The sequence below is a fragment of the Chiloscyllium plagiosum genome, unplaced genomic scaffold (genome assembly GCF_037043375.1).
Source record: "Chiloscyllium plagiosum isolate Xiang-an unplaced genomic scaffold, Cpla_swu_hap1 HiC_scaffold_36, whole genome shotgun sequence".
Classification (NCBI taxonomy): domain Eukaryota; kingdom Metazoa; phylum Chordata; class Chondrichthyes; order Orectolobiformes; family Hemiscylliidae; genus Chiloscyllium; species Chiloscyllium plagiosum.
In genome coordinates, this window is record NW_028270174.1 from 20,121,210 (window position 1) to 20,136,963 (window position 15,754).

General features: G+C 40.6%; 1 protein-coding gene across 1 annotated transcript in view; it reads left to right on the plus strand.

The window, feature by feature from the left end:
- The window catches only part of LOC122539420 (serine/threonine-protein kinase 32B-like), a 357,967-nt gene that overhangs the window by 118,388 nt on the left and 223,825 nt on the right, over positions 1-15,754 (plus strand). The gene's annotated exons all lie outside the window — the stretch shown is intronic.

Consider the following 15,754-nt stretch of genomic DNA (forward strand, 5'->3'; position numbering starts at 1 on the left):
TCATCTAGATATAAGAGGTTGAGTGTTGCAACGTGCTGTCTAAGGATGTTTGATTAACTTGTGGATAGTACACAATGCAGCTTCTGAGAGTCAGTGGTGGATGGAATGGATGTGGTAGGCAGAAGTGGGTACTGCAGATGCTAGAGATTAGAGTCAAGATTAGAGTTGTGCTGGAAAAGCACAGCAGGTCAGGCAGCATCCAAGGAGCAGGAAAATCGACATTTCGGGCAAAAGCCCTTCATCAGGAGTAGATGTGGTGCCAATTAAGCAGGCTGCTTTGTCCTGGATGGTGTGAAGCTTCTACAGTGTTGGAGCTGCAACCATCCAGACAAGTTGGGAGCATTCCATCACACTCCTGACATTCCCTTGTTGATCCTCGGTAAGCTTTGGGGAATCAGGAGGTGAGTTAATTGCTGCAGTATTCTAGCCTTTGAACCACTCTTGTAGCCACTGTGTTTATATGCGAAGTTCTGTTCAATTTCTTGTCAATGGTAACACCAGGATGTTGATAGTGGGAGAATTCAGTGATGGTAGCAGCATCAAATTTCAAGGAGTGGTGGTTAGATTGTCTCTTATTGGTGATGGTCATAGCCTGGCATTTGTTTGGCATGAATGTTACTTGTCACTTGTCAGCCTTGGCCTGGATATTGTCCAGATCTTGTTGCATTTGGACACAGAGAGCTTTAATATCTGAGGAGTGGTGAATGGTGTGGAACATTGTGCAATCATCGACCAACATCACCATGGCTGACCTTAGGATGGAGGGAAGGTCATTGATGAAGCAGCTGCAAATGGTTGGTCCTGTGACTCTCCCCTGAGGATGAGATGATTGACCTCTGACAACCACGACTATCTTCAAATGTGTCAGGTATGACTCCAACTAGCAAAGCGTTTGTACGCACGCGCACACACACACAGACACACACACCACCCACACAGACAAACACACCACACACATGCACACAGAAACACAGACACACACACATTCGCGCACACACAGACACACACACACCACCCACGCACACAGCAACACACACCCCCACATATATGCGCACGCACACAAGCGCACGCACGCACACACGCATGCACACACACATCCCCCCCACCCAACCCACCCACCCACAAATATTGATTGATTCCAATCTTGCTAGGGCTCCTTGATGCAGCTTTGATGTCAGGCGCTGTCACTCTCAGCTCACCTCTGGAATTCAACTCTTTTGTCCATGTTTGAACCAAAGCCGTAAAGAGCTCAGGAGGTGAATAGTCCTGATGGAACCCAAACTACACATCAGTGAGAAGGTCATTGCCGAACAGGTGCTACCTGATAGCACTGTTGATGACACCTTCCATCACTTTACTGATGATTGAGAGGAGACTGATGGGACGGTAATTGGCTGCGCTGGATTTGTCCTGCTTTTTAGGACATACGTGGGTAATTTTCCACATTATCATGTAGATGCCAGTGTTGTAACTGTACTGGAACAGCTTGGCTAGGGGAGCGGCAAGTTCTGGAGCACAAATGTTCAGTCCTATTGCCAGAATGTTGTCAGGATGCATAGCATTTGCAGTATCCAGTGTTTCCAACCATTCCTTCATATCATGTGGAGTGAATTGAATTGGTTGAAGATCTGTAATGCTGGGGCCCAATGGAGGAGGCTGAGATGGGCCATCCACTCAGCAATTCTGGCTGAAGATTGCTGTGAAAACTTCAGCTTTATCTTTTGCACTGAAGTGCTGGGCTCTTCGTCATTGAGGATAGGCTATTTGTGGAACCTCCTCCTGCTGTCAGTTGTTTAATTGTCCACCATCATTCACGACTGGATGTGGCATGACTGCAGAGTTTAGATCTGATCTGTTGTCTGTGGGACCACTTAGCTCTGTTTATCACTTATTACATATGTTGTTTGGCACACAAGTAATCCTGTTTGGTAACTTCACCAGGCTGACTCCTCATTTTAGCCAAGCTTGGTGCTACTCCTGGCATGCCCTGTCCTTGAACCAGAGTTGATCACCTGGTTTGATAGTAATAATTGAGTTGAGGATGTGCCAGGCTTTGAGGTTACACATTTTAGTGGAGTATAAGTCGACTGGTTCATAGCATCTCGTGTATGCCCAGGCTTGAGTTGCTAAATCTATTCGAAGATGTCCCATTTAGTGTGGTCATAGTGCCACACAAGATGATGGAGGGTAGTTTCAAAGTGAAGACGGATTTCTCTCCACAAGGAATCTGCGATGATCACTCTTACTGATACTGTCATGCAATTAGCAGCTGGCAGATTGGTAAGGAAGACGTCAAGTATGTTTTTCCCTCTTGTTAGTTCTTGTTGGTAAGATGCCATTTTGGCCAAGGTATAAACAATGTGGTGGAAATTATCTACTCTGTCAGTTTGCAGTTTTTTGGAAATATCTTCTCCTCACCTCAATTTTCAGTCTGACCTGTGCATTATTATAGGGTGTGTATTATTCAGATGCCACTAGTTCATGCAATGAGATCTGGTTTTTGACTTTTGATTCAATTGGTTATACGTCTGCACTATCCGGTTTCCAATCTTATGGTAGTCATTCAGAACAGAATAAACATTTTGAGTTAGTAAACATTGGGCTAAATGCTTTCTAACCCAAAGGACTCATTTCCCTTAAATCCTTTCAGCTTGTCTCTGACTTTATGTTATTTCTACTGAACCTTTGCATTTTTCTTTGAGAATTTAATCCTTGGGAAGATTTACTCCTCCATTCTGATTCTCTGTTTCAAGCTTTAATATTCCCAGCTCTTTTTTGACAATCCACTTACTACTGAAATACAGAACGGTTTTACTGTTATATTTTGCTTCTCCAGGACCAACATTTTATCAAATGGACTTAAAGTGGGGCCTAAACTAAAGCAAGGGAAGGCAGGAGCCATGGTAACACTTCACTGACAGGGGTTGTTGCCAGGACTGTCCTCCAGTTGATGGATTAATAATAGCAGTCAAGAGTGTGGTGCTGGAATGAGCTGCCAGAAGAGGTGGTATAAGGTCGATACAATTACAACATTTAAAAGGTCTCATGAATAGAAAGGGCTTGGAGGGATATGGGCCAAATGCTAGCAAATGGGACTAGATCAGTTCAGGATATCTGGTCAGCCTGGACGAGTTGGACCTGAAGGGTCAGCTTCCATGCTGTATAACTTTATGGTTCTACCAATGAAAATAACCTTCAAGTGGAACTGGGCAAAGAGTCAAGATTAATCCTGGCATTATGAGCAACTGCCCGTGGTCACTGGACAAGGAGGTTTAGACAGGTGGTTCAGCAGAGGTAGCCAGCTCCAAAATAAGGGATACATGTGGGGAGAGAGTGAATGAGAAGATCCAGAGGAATAAGCCATCACCTTCATGGGAAACTGGGAGTTTGCTTACAATTAGCACAAGGGAATAACAAAAGCCACCCAACGACTGCCAAATGTCAGGGTCAGGGACAAACTCTCCACCACTTCAAAACCACCACCCTTGCTCCTCCATTTTGGAATTGCTAAAGTGTTCTCATTTATCACCATTGTATACTTTCTTTGTCTAATTAACTAAAGTATATCGTCAAAACTACTGCTTCTTGATAAGCAACCAGAAAATTGCTACAAATTGTCGATTGCTTTTATTTGGTAACTATGATAATTTGAACAGAACTCCTATTAGACAGGATAGTACATAGCAGGGAACAACCTGCTCTCCCAGGACCAGCAGTGGAGGCCATGACACCAGACCATGCCAGCCTGGGCTGAGGTTACCACCCAGAGTAAGAAAGTCTTACCGTCTCCTCTCCAGTACCTCACACTCACTTTGTCTTTGTTATTGTACCCACCTTCCAATAAGGCTCATGCTCAACCACTTTACTATTTCCTCTAATATCTTCCCTCACTCAGTCTCACCCACCATACCTATGGCACCACTAACCCTGGATGCCCTCGGCACTGCCACCTCAGGACACCTCTTATCTGCGCTAGCAGTGCCACCCCTTTCTATTTTTCATAATTCCTGCCTCTTTCACATTGCTTAATAAAAATAGCTCACAATAGGATAGACAGTCAAGACAGGCGGTGATCTGTTTATCTTTTGCTCCTCACTGAGAGAACCTTGACTCAGAAATTCTTGCCTTACTGTGCCGGGAACCCCTAAGAGACTATTACACTTGCCTCCTGACAACTGTGATAAGCTTCCTGGTTCTGCCTGCTTTAAATAGCAAGGCAAAATAGAGGACTGTAACCCTGGTATCTCTGGCTGAGGAATCAAAGGACAGAGAGGCAAGCAGGAATACAGTGAGCATCCAGGTATGGTCAAAGTGACAGCAAACGATGAGCTGAGAGATGCAGCCTGGTCTCGACCATGAGCTGGGGGCATGTGTCTGGGCCCACAATGCTACAGCTTTGCAATTGGAGTTGTCCTGACAGCCTGCATTACAGCATCAAAGTGCAGCAACATCCTATAACAGGATGAAAGATGTACCGTGAGGTTTCTTAGAGGCTGGCATATGTTGGATGTCAACATCTGTGGATTTGGGGCTCGTACTGCTATCTCGTTCCAACATGGAGGCCATTTTGAGCAGGCCGTAAACTCTCTCACTCTGGTTTCCTGAATGAGTTTCCCTCACATCGAGCTTATTTGAAAAGTTTAGTAATTGGAAGGCTAATAATAAAGCAGGCAAGTTGAGCTGTTAACAACACAATTAATGAGTGCTAAGCCCCATCAATAGGCATCTTGCCAATCCCAGTGAGAATCCTGCCAAACTGCTTGTGGCAAGCACAAAAGATGGCGGGAGTTGCTCCCAACATCAAGATGGTCCTTGCTGGACTTTTTGCATCAATCTGGGTCAAGAAGTGTGGTGCTGGAAGAGCACAGCTGGTCAGACAGCACCCAAGGCTGCCCTTTAGCTTTAGACCCCGCTATCGTAGAAAAAAAAAGCCTTGACTATTCACCCTATCCAAGCCCCTTGTGATTTTATAAACCTCCAAAAGGTCACCCCTCAGCCTCTGACGTTCCAGGGAAAACAGCCCCAGCCTGTTCAGCCTCTCCCTTTAGCTCAAACTCTCCAACCCGGCAACATCCTTGTAAATCTTTTCTGAACGCTTTCAAAATTAACATCTTTCCTGTAGCAGGGAGAACAAAAGTGAATGCAGTATTCCAAATAACAGGGGATAATGATGGAATAACAGAAGGACAATGATTGTCTTATTTTCCAAAACATTGCATTCATAATAGAATAGTGTTGTGTCTGATAAATCTTTTCTTTTAAACTTGTAGGAAGGCTTGTTAGTAACACAGTTAACTTAGATTTCACGCCACACAGAAAATACTAAATATGGAATACTAAAAGGACATAGTTTTGAAGGATACCCGACTTTGCAACACCTTCAGGATCCTGCCCACAAAGCAAGGCACTGACCTCCACCTGATATGTCTGGAACAAAAGTCAGCGACCATATAGGGCAGCTGTGGACTGACACGGCTTGTCTGGGCACAATAGGCTTTCAAAGATGGTATATGGATGCCAGTAAATTCTGGTGAGTTATTCTACGTATGGTAAGATAGGGTAGATCTTGGGTGCAACAGATGTCATAGGGGTGGGTTAGGTAAGGTTTAGTAAGAGGTGAGAAAACAGGCTGGGCCTCATGGAGAAAAACCCTGCAAAAATATAGACACAACTCGGTCAGAACCATATGCCACCTGCTGTCATAGGGCAGCTCTTTCATTTTGATTCACCACCTTCAAGGGAAGTGAGCTGAACTGATTCCTGAGGAATTGCACCTTTAGCAGAAGACTGTGCTGGACCGAGGGTTGCTGAGTACAGCACTTCAAAGACAGTCACTCCAATGCAGCATGCAGATTATGTACTATTGTTTATGTTACCTGTTGCATGTTGGACTGATGGTGGAATAGAAAGTAAAGGTCACCATCGCCTTGCCATCCACAGGTAACATTGTTATTACCCAATATTTAGCTCAACAGTGCCAACAATAGAGGTGGCTGCTCCTGATATAGCAGCACACACCTGTTGCAATCTGGAAAACTGTGAAAGTTGGCATTGCAAGCATGGTTAGGCATTCGAGCTGGACCGGAAGAACACCACAATGCACTTTTCTCCCTCCCTCAATTCATGCTTTACATTGATGACAGTTTCTCATTGAGGAGAATAAAGCTAAGATTTGCTACTTGATTGCCAAACTCACTTTCCTCCTTTACTCCACTTTATCTGCTTGAATAGGTATCACAATATATTTAGCTCCACTAGGAATTGCATCTTTATCATAAGACAGTGCTCTCATTGGGATTGCCTGTCCTCCAGCTGGGATTGCCTGTCCTCTAGCTGGGATTTCCTGTCCTCCAAGGATATTTTTGATTTGCAAAGGATTCACGTGATTGAGGGTCAGGAAGGAAAGTGGCGTTAAACCTGCAATCAGGTTAGCCATGACATGACCTTATACCATGGCAGAGTAGACTTGAGGGGCTGAATGGCCTACTCTTGCTTCTATTTCCTATGTTCTTATGACAAAGTAGCCACTTTCATTTTGAGGTTTTGAAGGCTAGATACATTGTTTAGGTCTTGCTGATGAAAAATGTGTATATTGTATCCATGGGTGTGGCCATTGCCACTATGGCTCCCTCTACAAGTCATGCAGCATAAAGGAGGCCTTTCCAAGGAGGCTGTTAGAGTTTAGAGGTTAGATGTGGTTTCATGCAGCATTAGCCCTTCCCAATGCCAGTAAAATGGCAGCAGAGTTATGAAGTGGCTGCGAATTGACCAATTATTTGCTTCGATCGGCTATCTCTAATTGACAGCGGATGAGACCAATGACGGTCAACCCACAGATGATATGGAGGAGATGTGGGTTCCCATGCCTTCTGCCGCCATCTTATAAGCCATCCCACTTCGCAGCTTGTGTCTAAAGGGCTGGCAACATGGAAAACCCAAGTCTACGCTCATTGACCAATCTTTCAGAGTGCATGGATGTGGTCATTCATTGAATTAAGAACCGATTTTTTGTTAATCTGATTGAATTTCTCTTCCTTCGGCTGTCCATTTATTGTACCCTTAAAACTACGTGAACTTTTTTAGATTAGATTAGATTACATTACAGTGTGGAAACAGGCCCTTCGGCCCAACAAGTCCACACCGACCCGCCGAAGCGCAACCCACCCATACCCCTACACTTACCCCTTACCTAACACTACGGGCAATTTAGCATGGCCAATTCACCTGACCTGCACATCTGTTTTTACAATAGAAACAATCTATCAGATGAGGTGTTATTATTAACTTTAAGTCTGTTGTGGCATATGATGCTGTGTATTTACTGACAATTAGAATAATACTGTTTATAAAGTGACAGGGTCACTAAAATAAATGCAAATTTAGTGCTGTGTAATAAGCTGTGTCAATTAAATAATATTGTCACTACCATCATTGCATTTGCCACGTTTAACACCACTCTGTGTAATTGAAGTTGTTTGCTGTGCATGTCTCAGAGTTTTTGAAGGCAATTCTAATTGGTACTTTTCAAATGGTGAAGTGTTTATTGGCTTTATATGTTAATTGATGTTTTGCTGCTACCTTCAACAAAACATACAATGTTCATCCTGTCAGCACAACACAATTTCCTTAATTGTAATGAAATATCAGTTGTTAACTGTGTGAAATCCCTAAGCACTCTACAACGAATGGCCTTGCTGTTTCAGGGAAAGTGAAGTCAATTTGTTCATTTCAGTCTTTATCTGCTGCATTTTGTCCAGATGGACTGAAGAACTTGTTGTGATTTTATTTGAAAATTATTTTCTCACCAGGGCAAGTGGTTTTCCAGTCAAGATTACTTCAAGCAATTAACTGAAACTGGTTCCCGTGCAGATTTTTCTACATCATTAATCGCATCATTATTAAAATTTCAAGATTGCGCACTTTGATATAAAATGTACTGAAAGAAAACCGAGTTGGTAACATGACAAACAGCTTCACAATAAAACGTCAATTATCTCTCACGTCAATTTGTATTCCCTGTCCTTTCAGTTTGAAGTTATTGAAAAGCATATCATGTTGTAAGATGAACGCTCACCATTATTCCCCATGTTATAGAGTATAGAACAGAATGAAAGTCAATTGTCTTCTTCCCAGAAGCCTACCAATCCACCAAATCCAAAGGGGGTGCATTCTGGGAGAATAGTGGAACTTCCAAACTGCCTGCCTGAATTTGTACAGTCAGAAACCTGAAAATCTCTTGGTCGTCAAATGAGAACTGGCCCTTCTCTTAAACACGATGTAGTTCATTGCATAAAGTGGACAGGTAGAATTTCCATTGGTGTGGTAGACATTGTTGCAAAGACTATGAGGATGATCAAGTTGATAGGTATTATTCCTCTGAGATTCTAAGCTGTTCTCCCATTAAGTCTGTTTGACATCACTGTAGTGAATGGTGATCAAGGCATTCTTCAGCATTAACCCATTCAGACCCTTACACCTTTGTCCAGCACACTGTGAATTGGGATCATAACAAATAGGGACTCTTGAGTGTTTGAAGTTATTGAATTGGTCTGTGTCTTTTTTGGACAAACAAGTACATAGAGATGCTGAAATAACATAGGAATGTTGGGGTGAAGATTTGTTTGCATGGATTTTTAAGATACTTTGAATGGCACTAAGAGATCTTTTGGGAATAGAATATATTACAGTGAATTATTTGAAATTGAATCTGGTGAAGCTGAGAGCGTTAGATAAATTGAAGTAGAAATAAAGTCAGGTTTTTATAGGGAGAACAGTGAACATCCAATATTTGGAAATCGAAGTGGGGCTAGGGGAGACCTGAAATTGAGATGCTCGAGTTAGTTACAGTTAGGAATGATAAAGAAATTAGAAGACTTGAAGTGAAATAAAGAGAAATGGAAAAAGCAAACCAAAAAGCAATGGAAAAGGGACAGAATAAAACAAAGGAAAATGGAAAGAGAGGAGAATGAAAAGAGAAGGGAGGTGGAATTTAGAAAGCTTGAATTCTGAGGGCACAGAAAAGCCAGACAACACGAGTCAGCCAGGAGTAAAGGAAGAATAGGTCAAAGCTCAGTGGGTGATTCTGATTCCAGTGAAGATTTGGTTTAACTAAATTTCAATGCTTATTGCCTACGTTTACTGAGGATAGAGAGAGAAGATCTTTCACCCCACTTGAAAAGGTAGCTAGGCAGATGATATGTCCAAAAGAGATTTTGACTTCAGGGGAGATTGTACATGCAAGATGTCAGAAGAATAACTTACAGATTATGAAACTGTTAAGGAAGCAAAACTGATCGCTTCTGAGGATGTCTTGAAGCTTCTAATTATAGAACCACAAGAAATAAACCTAATCAGACATTTGTAAAAAATTTCCAAGAGAATAAGAAATACTGAGATAGTGGTGGGTTTGAAGTTAAAGGAAATCTTTGAGAACTTAAAGTAAATTATGACAGAAGAATTCAGAAATAACATTCCTATAATATTCAAACCTTATTTCGATGAGTGTGGAGTATTAAAGCTCAAAGAGGCTATGGTTCTAGCAGATACCAATGATATCTCTCACAGATAGTTACAGTTGGGAAGATGGTTATGTGAGAATCCACAAGGAAGAAGAAGAAATAGAAAATCTGATGATAGAAGAGGTACAAATTTTAGGGAATAAACAGAAGGACACATATAATACAAGAGTAATAAAAAAGAAAATAAATGTTTCCATTGTAATAAGACCGGACATATGTAAGTCAATTACTGGAAATTGAATATGAAACCAGTTTCAGTAATAGGAATGTTGGAGGAATCCTCAGAAAAGCGGGCACGGGACAGGAAATGTGTTTTAAAAACATAACAGTTGGAAAAAGAGAACATTTATCTTTAGACTGAGACAAGAAGAAAGCAATGACTCCAGACAGCCATACAAATTCTTGTTTGATTAATCAAAAAGAGAATTGGGCTACTTGTGACGCTAAATATTTTATCTCAAAAGGAGAAATGTGTCCATATGCTTCAAATCAAGGAGGCAAATCATTAATTAAGTTGAGACACTCCGAAGCAGGTCAGTCACTAATGCTTGCTGTGTCAGGGATGAATGGAAGAAAATATGAATTGGAGTTGGATATGGAGGTTGCGCACCAATCTCATTATACAAAGTTAGATTAATGAGTGATTTTGTATTTGGAGGCATTTGTAGTTGTGAAGCAAATCCCCTTAGAAAGAATCGATTTTTCTTTGGGAAATGACCTGGCTGGTTCAAAAATATTATGTTCAATGAGGGTGCTGGAACAACCAGTAGAGATAAAAGAAATTGACATGCTATGAGTGGAATCTCCTGGACTGTTTCCTGGCTGGGTGTTGGGTCCATAAAATTAGTTAGGAAGGAAAGCAGTCCATGACAAAAGAATTGACTGGAAATTTAATTATCAGAAATAATTATTGAAAGTTTTAATAGCAGGATGAAAGTAAAGGGAATGAGGTCGATATGTTTAACCCATCTGCTTTGATAGAAAGTCAATATCTGGATCCTGAATTGAGCCAGTCTACTCGGAAAATTAATCAGAATCAATGCTGCATTTGAAAGATACAGTACTGGGTAAAGTAACCATAGTCCCAGAGGGTTACTCTCCCATTAGAGAGAGACAACTGGTGGTAGGTGTAACTTGAGGGTCACCATGTGAGGGATGAGGCTGAGAAGGCAGGATCTGCATGGTGACCTCAGTTGGTTTAGGAGTTAAACTCAGTTTGTTGCCGTTACTCTGCATCACAAGGGCAGCAGTTCCACCATCTGAGCTGACCTCCTCATTCAATGGAGCAGCTAACAACTTACAAACCTTCAGCAAACCAGTCTGAGTGCATCTTTTTGTGATCCTGGCCAATAGAAATGTTTCAATATTTTGGTTTGTGTTTTCTTAAGTGACCAGCCGTTGGAATTTCCTGAGCCACTTGTAAAATTGTATTATAATACTCAGATGTAACTATGGATGGATCACTGCCCATTTCTCATTGGCTGATATTTAAGGTATCTCTATTTTCTCATTTGTACTCCCTCCATCACCAACACTCAGTAGCAGCATTGTACCCCATTATGGCAGCTGGTGAAACTGAAATTAAAAACTAGTCTGTACCAGCAACAAGTTGCACTTCAGAAATTCACCAAAGCTCCTAAGATACCAGCTAGAAGAGCCAGGGCAGCAGATATGGGAACACCATCAACTGCAAGTTCCTTCCAAGCCACTCACCATCTTGACTTGGAAACATATTGCTGTTCCTTCAATGTTGCCAGGTCAAAATCCTGGAATTTCATCCACAAGAGCATTGTGGGTCTATCTATAGCACTGCAATGGTTCAAGAAGGCAGCTCACCACCACCTTCTCAAGGGCAATGAGGGATGGATAATAAATGCTGACCCTGCCAACAATGCCCACATTCCGTGAGTGAATTGAGAAATAAAGGACAAAGGATAATGAGCAGAAAGAATCAAAGTGGGAAAACTCTCTAGACCAAAAGGTCTTGCTTCTGGTTTTAATTTGGGGCAGCATTTGCTCAGCAGTCACTGGGCAGATGTTATGATCACTAGAGGTGGGAAAAGTGGAGACACACAAGGGCATAATTTCCTGTCATTTTTAATTTCAATCCCAGCATGCTAGATTGCAGGCATGTCCTTACCTACAGGTCATTTTGTAACTTGTTATCGGAGGGGTAGGTTGGTGTTGGCAGTTACCTATCCACCTCACAGTCTCTGTAACAGAGTCTAGCACATTAATGTAACTTGTGCATAGTTGTTATCATGCCCTAAGCTACATATTGTCTAAAACAAGTGCTTCTATAGATGCCAATGCTCTGTCAGAGCAGTCCTTAGTCAAGGTCCAGCATGCTAGTGAATGGAAAACAGAGGTTCCATTAATAAATTTGAAATGGATGGGTAGTGGAAACATTTCAAAAGTGTACAGCTTGGGAAGCCTAGAAGTAAATGAGGTACTTACAGCTCAGAGCAAGTGAATATCGTGAAACAAAGCCACAGTAAGAGAAATCAAAGGCCAAAGGAGCATCTTAAAACAAACATAAACAACTGGCAATGTAGCAAAGCCAGGCTTAAAGCAATAAAGAGGCATTTTAAAAGCTTTAGTAGAGAGAGTCAAATGGAAGAAAAAGTTAGGAAGCTACTGATCCATGTAAGGAAACAGCAACAAAGTTTTTGAATCCTCCATTTTACTCTCAAAGGCAGGATTCCTCAATCTTGACCACATAAGAGCAGAAAACCCTCCAGAACAGAACTTTCTAATAACTGCATTGCTATATTCCAAAATTAAAAGCCATTTAATGCTAGGAAGACATACAACAGAGATAATATATCTGGGAAGATTTTAATTTCAGAGATGAGCCAAATTGAACACAGACTTTGATATCTTAGAGAAGACAATCCTTAAAATACAGAAATGCTTCCGAGCTTGCAAAGTAAATACATCTTTGTGTATTTAAATTCAGAAGCTTATATGTTTGGGAGTATAACTAATATTATTATGGCCTTCCAAGATATTAAGGAATCGACAGATAGATATGAAGTTCTAAAAGCCTTTGACAATTGCTTTAACTCTTTTACTCTGACTGCATAAAGTTGAAAGAACAAGATTTAGTAGTAGACTTTACCATCCACAGGATTTTATGGCAGTTAAAACTAGAATTCGTAAGAGATGTTGGAATAACTGATGAGTAATGTTTAAGTTTATTACAGTCAAAAGAAGAGTTGACTCTATGGAGGAAGTTGTTTAGATGGTAAGTGAAGCAGAATTCTAGAAGCAGCACAGATTATTCATAAAAGGAGAAGATTGATCTTATCACACAAGATCAGCAGCATCCATTCAGTTTTCAATGTATCTCCTGGCACACATGAGAAGACAATGCAGTGGGTAGGACAGACAGTAGATATGAGCAATCATTATCAGCACTGTGGAGAAAAGAAACTTCAAAGGAACAAGCAGTTCCCAGGTATTTTAAAAGAAAACATCTATAAAAGAATGGATCCATTTCAGAATAAAAAGCTGAGATGAAACACAGTCACACAACAATAAAAATGTCAAATATAAGTTCATGAAGTGGACCAGGCTACGATAGAGGAAAGGCCAAAGGTATTCCTAGATGAAGTAAGTAATCCAGACCTAGTTTTTGTCAAAAGGATATTTCTGTCATGGGATATCTTACTAATTTCGCATTTGAAACAGAGGAATATGTAATTATATTGTCAGACAGTGTACCACGGTTGAAGAAACACTGTTTCTTCCCACATGGTCCAGGAGGTATAGCACTTAAGTTGAAAGCTATTTTGCAAACAAATCTGCAATGCAAGGTTGTTCAATAGCACAGAACATATACATACTTCATAATCAAGAATTCTCATTCTTGATCCTGAATATATGTTTTGACCTGAATCATCTTCAGATAATAGGAGTCAAATTAGTTAAAGTCAAGGAACAGCTAATCATGCAACATTTTTTCAAGAAATAGTCAATGAACAACAAGTCAAAGAAGTTCAGTTACTGGACAGTTGGTAGTGGAACATTTAAAAAGATTTCATAGTGCTTCCTCGGCTCATAGCGGAACCAAACAAAAAACAGAATCCATCAAAGGTTCGTTATGTTGGCACACAAAATATGTTTCATACTATCAGCAAACTGGAAACCTGTAACTACTGGATTGGCAGAAATGTTTCCTATCACTGAAGTGAGTTTAGATTTCATGATTCTGCAAGAAATAGCAAAAATCTAGCCAATGAACGGTATACCTCAAATAAATAAACAGAGACAAAGCTTTGAACTGTTGCAACACAAAATACAACGCTGCTGCCAAAAGCGAACAGTTATGACAGATTTAAGTCTGATGTCAGATGATTTGGAAAACTCGAGCTCAAATTTTATTGCCTTATTTTCCCAGAAGGGTTCCTCAATCCCAGTGACACAGACTATACCAAGCAAGCAGTCAAATAGTATGAGAAGGCAAGTGTTTTGTTTTCAGCATTGCAACAATCTTCATGAATGAATGAAAGCATCCAGATTAAGTAATAGTTTGAAGAGTCTACACACTTCAGATTGATCAATAGATTGAGAACAAATCTACTGAAATAGATTCAAGGTATGAACTCCATTGAACTTGGTATGAATGACCAATATTCATAGATTGACACACTTAAGGAAATTGTCTGCTTTGGAGCTTCAGGATGAAGTCTGTAAGAAAAAATACCTGCTCCAAAATTCCAGGGCACTGCAAGAATGGAAGAGCCTGTTTAAACGGGGCAGCCATATTCCATGAAGAAAGTTCATGACTAACTGTCCTCCAGGTATTACAATGGAGCGATTGTGTGTTTCAGCAGGAAACCCCTTCCCAGATACAGAAATCCAATAGATAAAATGCCTTCCAGTTTAGAGGGATTCATCAATCTCTCTCAGATAGGAATGTAATCAAAGTCAATTGTCACAGAGTCATAGAGCACAGAAACACAGATCCTTTCATCCAACCAGTCCATGCCAACCATAGTCTCAATCTCAACTAGTCCCTGTGTTTTTAAAACTCTGTTTTAAAAAAAAGTTGACCTACTTTTTTTATTTTTCTCCTCTCATCTTAAAAATATGCCCCTTCATCTTGAAATCCCCCACCCTGGGAAAGACACCTGTTATTCACCTTATCTATGCCCCTCATGATTTTATAAACCTCTATAAGGTCACCCCTTAACCTCCTATGCTCCAGGAAAAAAATCCTCCAGTCTATCCAGCCATTCTGTTAACTCAAACCCATTATTCCCAGCAACATCTTAATAAATCTTTTCTGAATTCTCCATGGCTTAATAATATCCTTCTGACAACAGATCAACCAGAACTGGACACAAATAGTCTTCAACCCAGTTTCTGTCCTGTCAACTGTGGAGTCTTCTTTGATCTATGCACACTAAACTGAGAGCTTAGATTTTCTCAGCTTCTAATTATCTACACTTCCTAACCAAACAGCCCTAATCTGCAATTAAACATTTCTACTGAGACAACTTATTTCCATAACTCCTCTAGGAAAGAGACCATGCTTGCTTCTGACCCTTGTCAGTGCCCATAATCATCTAAGAACATCCAGTCTTTGGTTTCCTAAGCTAAAGCTGATCCTTGATCATTCTGAGTCAAAAACAAGCTATGGCCTTCAATGTTTATTCATGTTGTAATCACCCAATATAAACAATTTCCATTGACACTAAAAGGGTACCCTGCTCTCTCTCATGCTAAGCAAGTTCTAAAAGAATTCTCTGACTTTTTTTAAACAAAATGTCCTTCCTCGATGTAATCAAAATGTCACTATTTTGGAATCTAATTTCTAAAAGTTAAACATGCATAAAAATACAAATCACAAACTTTTCAAGATAAAACAGTAAAATTGGGATAAGTCAAATTACAGAGGCCTGACCACAAACCTATGATAAATGAAGATTCAGATTAGCTGAGGAAGCTCTGTGCAACCCTATTTTATCTACAAATATGCTCGATGTAAAAAAAAGAAAAGACAATGATGCACTAAATATGTGAAAAGGAATTTTTTTTCAATTTGTTCATACATTGCAATGCAATGACTTTGTGCAGTCAAAGGTGTTATAAAATGTTGGGAGTTAGCTCTGGACATACTTATTAATGATTTTCTGCTTAGCTTGCTGCAGAGCTGTGTTTATGGTCGCTGCTTTTGTGCTGCAGAGCAATATCTCAGAGCACTGCTACAGCCTTTGAGGCCTCAGTGA